Raw genomic sequence first — 7,338 nt, 5'->3', positions numbered from 1 at the left:
CGCCTGTGTCCATAACACAAGGACACAGAGGTTTCTGGGGATTCTTTATTACAAACTACTATTTGTAAAAGATATATACATATGTACTACAAGTTGTTAACAAATTACCACTTGGTAGGAAAGCAAGTACATATTACAAGAGTAACTGAAACGTATATATTGCAAGTTACCAGAGAATTTAGACAAGTGAAGTGACTGAATACTTCAGGTCAAAAGCGCCTGCTGGAAGCCAGTTTCAGGGACAGAATCTCTGGCCAGTTGGACCACTACTTTGCTTCAATAAAGCAAGCTGTATGCATGCCTGTATATACTATGTGAGGTGTTCCCAGCAGGACTCTCACCAAAATGTTCCCAGGAGTGAGATTAATTGATGATGAAAAAAATCCTTGCCTCAGAGATGATCCATGGCATGGAGCCTGGAGTCAGCCAGGCATCCCCAGTGAGGCATCCAGTCTGTCCTGGGCATTCCTGCAGGGAAGTTCTTGTTCAGAGAGGCTCTTGCAGAGTTTTGGGTAGATAGTGTGTTAGTCTTTATACCTGTAGCTACAGAAGTGGGATAGGACATCAGTTCCCAGAATAGTTGTCACTGCCTTCTGCTTTCCTGGAAGGTCAGTTTATCATGGTCTTTGTCCTGCCAACATGTGGGCCGCTGGCTAAGTGGATACACATTTTTGTCAATAACCTTACAGGGTCACCTTTATGGTGGCTCATGCCACAGTTAGTGCTTTCAGCTTTATATCCATTGTCACAGCAGGGTGTGTACTTAGCAATCAAGTCCTCCTGCTGCCCTATTTCCCTTAAACTTCCACCAGCTCTGTGACTGAATGCTGAGCCTCAAGCCTTTCCAACGGTACAAGATGACCTTGACAGTAGTAAGTCATTCTGCAGACACCCCCTCCTCATGTTGCTTTGCCATTTAGGCATGGTCAGATGAACAAACCCTCTTCAGGGTACTTGATCTTGGAGTTTCTGCAGCATTTTTAACTCTGTCATTTCTGACTGGGGAGCTCTCACTGCCAGTTCTTGGCAGAAGGACAAGATACTGAAAGGATGACAAGTAGGAGGTGAGACTGAAAAGCCTGAGGTATAGCCCTGTGCAAAGGTCAAACAGCAATGAGAACATAGTTTTATTACAGAAATAAGAACATCTCATCCATATTTTTTGTCATCAAATCACACAGTTCTATAAAGGTACGTAAGAACATGAATGCCACTTCACTGAAGCAAAGCAATAGTCCATCTGGTAAGAAATTCTGTCCCTGAAATTTGTTCTTAGAAGGTACTTCAGGGAAAAGTGTAAATCCATCCTATTAGGATAAAACTTTACCTTAACCTCAGGGCACTAGAGTGTCATTTGACCATGAGGGTTACAGCCCTCCCTGCTCCTATTCTTTTAGTAAGGTATTTCTGGCTCTTTTTGCAACCTCATTGAACTTCCTGATGCCTGTACTTGCAATTCTTCCCTTGTTAGGCAGAGGCACTTCCCATATTTTATGACGCTTTGAAAGATGGTTGCCACTTCAGAAAAGTCCTTGATTCATGAACACTCCTGTGATAAAGCAGAAAACATTTGGAAATATATATATATAGATTTCACAGGCCTGGTATGGAACAGTAGTAGTAGTAAGACCATCAGCTCATTTCACATAATCCTTGGAATAGTTATGAGAAGCAGGTAATGGTTTTCTCCAGCACATTGAACGGGTGACAAAAAGATCTGCACTCCATTAACAGAGTAATGCATAATAGCTTTCTGTGGAAAAATGTCTAATTTATATCTTTCCTGTTTTGCAAACCAAAACTTTAGAAAATGCTTTTCAAACTTCACTTCTCTCCTTTAAGTTCTCATTTCTCTAATCTCTTCCTATCTCAGTGAGATAAATATCAGTCTGAAAAGCAGTGTTCAAGTAGCTAAATTGACAGAGGAGCAAAATTAAAAATTTGCTTCTTCCTTTAACTCTTATACACTCCGTGATGGGGCTATCCATCAAGAGTGAGCTATCTCAGGACTGATCACAGGCCTGGCACAATGTAATTACTGAACCAGAAGCATTGTATTATATAGCATGAAATGAAATAGCAACTTTGCCTTCCACATTATGAACCAGTTGACTAATGATGGAGTGTTGCAATTAGAAAATATGGAAGTAACAAGGCAAGGTATTCCACGGTCTGCTAATGTGTAGAATAAAACTACTGATAGTGTGAAGTAGGGAAATTAAAAACAGTAAAACTGTAACAGAAAATAACAATGGTATTCTTATTAAACTGTAAAAGGGGGGGATGAAGTGTCCTCTAACGTAGGTCAAGTTTAAAAGGATTATGTGTAGTGCATGAAAAGGGCTTCTTCTTTTCTCATATCAATGAACCTTTGTTTTTCTGATTTGTTTTGACACTTTCTGATGTCTGAGAAGTGGTGCATTCGTTGGCATGATAACTGTGACCCAGAATCAGGACATCCTGCTTTGAGAGACCAGGAAGGAAAAATGATGAGACCACGAGTGAGCACCCAATGCTCCCTCCCCAAACTCCAATTTCATGCTGTGTGAGTGACAAATGGCCAGACCACAGAGTGACACCGAGCCAAAAGCTCTGGTGGCATAACTATAGCAAAATCTTCATTTTGCTATAAATTAGCCTCCCCACAAAAAAAGAATGAGAGGAAATGATGAAGTTGCCCCACATCAGTACTGAAAGTGTTCTTCCCCTGCCATCCCCCTCTTATTGCCTGGAATATGTTTCTTCTACTTAGTTGATCATCTGGAAAAAAATAGGTTGAATATTTCTTTTAAAATGCAGTACAATTTCTAAGCCTGTATTAAAATCTTTTAGTAGTCATGATACCAGCTACAAACATTCTGAGTCACTGGTGCAAAATAAACCACCCAATATGTGCAAGAACCTGGTCCTTTTACATTTTATCTTAACATCAGCTGCAAACTTCAGCAGTGCCTGCGGGGATTTAGACTTCCAGTGACAGCCAGCTTTGTAGGAGGCTGTAGCTGCTGCTGCTGCCCTGTCTACTACTAGCTGGTGCCATGGGATGGGTGAGAGAGGTTAAACTCCCCTGCCATGGACTTGCCACCTGGGCTGCTTGTCCAGGAGTTTTAGCCTCTTGGAAGGAACACTGTCCTCAAGAGCCCAACATTTAGACAGTGCACTAGCACAAGTAATGGAAAAGGGGAGCAAAAAGTTGAGTGCCAGACCAGAACTTGCAGTATGAGATGCTATTTGAACACCATAGGCAAAAATTTACAGCGAGTTGTGTTACAACTGATCCTGGGACTATCATTTCCAATGGGAGTCAACCGGTGTTACAGCATGGGCGTCCAGCGTGACTGTAACATGCTACTGCTATTGCTAGAGAGTGCTGTGAGGTGCTGTGAGGGTCCTGAGGGCACCACCAGCCCTTACTGGTCCTCCACCCCCCTACCCTTCCCCCCGTCCATGGCCAGGACCAGCCTGGGGCCTCAGCTCAGCCTAGGGCCTGATACCTGCTCTGGTGACCAATGTGATTTTTCAGCCCCTTTCCAGACTCGGAGAGGAGGATTTTGTCTGAAAGATTTACATTTTGTTTGTTTGTTTGTTTAATGAGGGGGATATCATATGAATGTAATTCAGCTACACTTTAAAAGGCACTTGGCAGATAATTGTTCAGTTCAAGATGTCACATATGAACAACATGCACTCCTGGATTACTTAAATAATTGGCATAGCAGCTGTATTTTGGGCAACTTCTACTAGCAGACCACTGGAGAACTGCCTGATGTAACAAAGAACCCCATTCTCCACTCAGGTTCACAAGAAGGCAAGATTCAACATTTTTTTCCCTCTTGGTCCCTTCACACTATTTCAGAGCTGCCAGTGACCAGGAAGCTCTTTCCAGCACGTAATGCAGCTTGAGGAAAGTCATACTGGCTTGCCTCGTTCTGCCCAGTCTTGCTATCGTCCCAGAGGCAGCAGCAGCCGTGACAATAAGGACACCAGTAAGCAGTCACACCACTCCTAACTCCACTAGTCGGTGCTGGAGAACTGCTCTGTGCACCACAGCTTGGTCTACTAGGATCTCAGCTCTGCAAGACTTCAGGGACAGTTATCAGGGAGACTGGACCTCCTATGACTGTTATCAGATTGACTTTCTGGTAGACTTGCGGCCTCCTGTCAGGCCTTTAATCCATGGCCCAGCACAGCCTCCTACCCTCAGCTCACACTGATGAGAAAACTGCAAAGTTGAGAGAGAAATCTCAGGAAGTTTGTAGAGAAGAGCCAAACAAGGGAAAAAAATACAGACAGAGGTAGGATTGTTAAGATAGCATCAGTAGCAATTTGAAGATTTAAGGGACAAAAAGCCTACCAACATGGAATGATTAAGAAAGCCCAAAACAAAATAAACAGCCAAACAAAGAAGTTGTAAGACAGCAACTCAGCACTATCAGAGAGCTCCAGGGAGCCCTGAAGGATGACCCTTCCTCTCCAAGCTAGCAAAGTCTTCCTTGAGGTAACAAGGATGCTAATGCTTATTCTGACAGTTTATTAAATCCAAATCATCTTTTGTCTTAATAAATATTTTATACTTTGTGCAAGTATTGCTTGCAGCATTTTTCATGCCTGGTGAAATTGCTCAAAATGTCCCGGAGACAATGCGGGGCAGCCTACTCAAGGATGTGAAGCTGACTTTGAATCCTACTGTGCTTTCACAGGTGTCCCCCCTTGGAGCATGGCTCCTGGGCTCTTCTTGGGGATCCCATTTATGACTTAGCCCTGTGTGTGAGCTTCTCCATTTTATTTTATGATACTGTGAAGCATTAGTCAGTCTGTCTCCAAGCTGTGTTGTGAAAACCCTTCACCTTCCCTCCCCACCCCAATACTTGCCTTTTCCTCCATATGCAGGTTGTTTCTCCCTTGTCTTAAAGCCATTCCCAGTCTGGGAATATCACTCAGATTACTTACAATCACTGGGTCTTCTTGTAAGCAGGAGTCCAAATTTACCTAGCATAGGAACTGAGTTCATGTGTACGTCTTGACCTTGGTAACATTTATGTGGTCTAAACCTTGCCCTTGGGCTTTGCTGTTAAGAGCCCAAGTTGGTAAATGAGGCAATTAATTTTTAAGAGAGTGCAGAACAGTATTTGAAAATAAGACATTTAAATTACAAAATGACTGCAATTTTGGTATGAAAAAAACAGGCTAGAAAATCGTTGCATTAAACTCTGTAATTTGCTCTACATTTTTTGTTGAAACTGTATTTTCAGTGATTTATGACGATACTTAATTTCATCATTCAGTATTTTCCAAAAGGTTCTGTATAACCAAAGGATCCATCATTTCCCTAGGAGGCTGAATAGACAGTTGTTGGGAGGAAATAATTGCTTACATACTGCTCTATTCACATTTGGAGAAGCATTCAAATTTATGAAATGAAAAAATAATCATCTAGATTTATCTCAACTTTTTTTTCCCTATAAAAAAACTTGGGAAAATGCTCTTAAGGCACGATTTACAAGATGTCCAATGTAAAATACAAACCATTATTTTAATGGTTTAAGTCATTCAACTGGAGTAAAACGCAAAGACAGCAGTACTGGTATTGTGCAGCAGCAGTAACTCCCAACAGGAGCCAGATTCCACATCTGCTCCTCCCTGGCTGAGTGCCTCTCACAGACAAGACCACAGAAGCATTCTCTGTCCTGGCTTGGTCCATCAGGCCCCCACCTCATGCACTGGTGGCTGCATTGCCCCTCGTTCCTCGGTTTTGCAGAAGTCACCTAGACAGTTGGTCACCTTAGGACACAGCCACTGTGAAATCCAAGTTATCCCTGTATCTGGGTAAACGCTCTACGCATTAAACAACCCCCTAGATGTTCTCAATTCTGCCTCTCTCATGTTTTGAGAAGTGGAAGATAAGTCATTTTTTCATATTGAGAGAAAAACTTTGACAGATGAGCACAGAAAGCAATTTTTAATATATATATATTTTTTGACACAGGGAGATGAGAAGTCCTCACTTTATTTCACGAAGAACAATTTCAGATACTTTTCTCCCTGAGGCATTCCTATCCAGCTGGTTTGCATCTCTTTCATTTTCCTTTCTCAATTAAGTGGTGCTTGGTTTGAGTCCCACTCTGAGATGCCTCGTCTCTCCCGCTTACAGGCACCAGCAACTTTGGGATGTTGCAATATTAAGTATCCATCCTTCTCTTCATATATTGCTGTAAAGAAACACTCAAGAGTGATTTTGGGTTGTAGTAGTCAAATTTATTTTCACTGTAGAAGCACACTTGTTTCAGTAATAAAAAAATAACATTTTCTTTGCAGAATAAAAGTAATCCTGTAGTGGTATAAATATATTTACTTGCACAAGAATCCGCGTAAGTCACTCACTGTATACTCAGATTTAGTATTCCCATACTCCTAAGTGTCAAATGGAGTCAAAAAAGATAGTTGCTCACAGAAAGATGAGTAATCTAAAGTCTGGCTCAGCTGGGATTTATAAATACATATATAACAGAAATCCTGGTTTATTTTTCTTTTAAATGAATGGCTTGAAAAATAGTGACAGCCATCAGCACTGACCATTGCTGTTTGCCTAACTAAAACATGCTGAATGGCATCAGCCACAGAAGCCTCTCTTCAGGCTGTCTCACAGACATAACCTCAGTGCTGCCTAGGCAGAAGCAGTATCAAAAGTTTTAGTGTTCTAGCTCAGCGCTCCTTAGCCTGTGCTCAGCCTCCTCCACTCACAGGCCTCCCAACATCAGTTAATCTCTTTCAAGGAACAAGCCAGGTCTCGTTGCTTTACTTCAGGGGGCAGACCAGACAGCAGTTACATCCTGCTACTAAGCCCGTCTTGCTAATCCAGATGTAAAATGCTCCATACAGCATTATTAATGACCTGACGGACCCACAGTTACCTTACGGTAACTATCGTTATGTGTAACTTTATCTGGTATGAATACTTCATATAAAAAGGAAGAACACTATTTTCCACACTCCCAATCAGTTCAAGTCGTGGAACAACAGTAAACACCACTGTAGTGGATTTAGCCTGTACTTCAACTTTTAGACAATTGCTGAACTCCTCTTTTAGCTGTTGGAGTAGAAAAACCCAAAAACGGAAATTAAACTTAATGAATCAATCACAACACGACTTTGTGTTATTATGTTCTGCCTAACTACACCTATTCACTGTGGGCTATCCTCAGCACCATGCCCTCAGAATATATGCTGATTTATTCTGATGCTCCCTTACTGTTAATGCATTAAAAAAAAAGAAGTACAACATTCAATCTGCTCAATGTGTCTGTGAAACAAGGACACCAAACTAATACAACACAATAC

This window comes from Oxyura jamaicensis, chromosome 1 (assembly GCF_011077185.1).
Source record: "Oxyura jamaicensis isolate SHBP4307 breed ruddy duck chromosome 1, BPBGC_Ojam_1.0, whole genome shotgun sequence".
NCBI lineage: Eukaryota > Metazoa > Chordata > Aves > Anseriformes > Anatidae > Oxyura > Oxyura jamaicensis.
Note: the sequence above shows the minus strand (reverse complement) of the source record.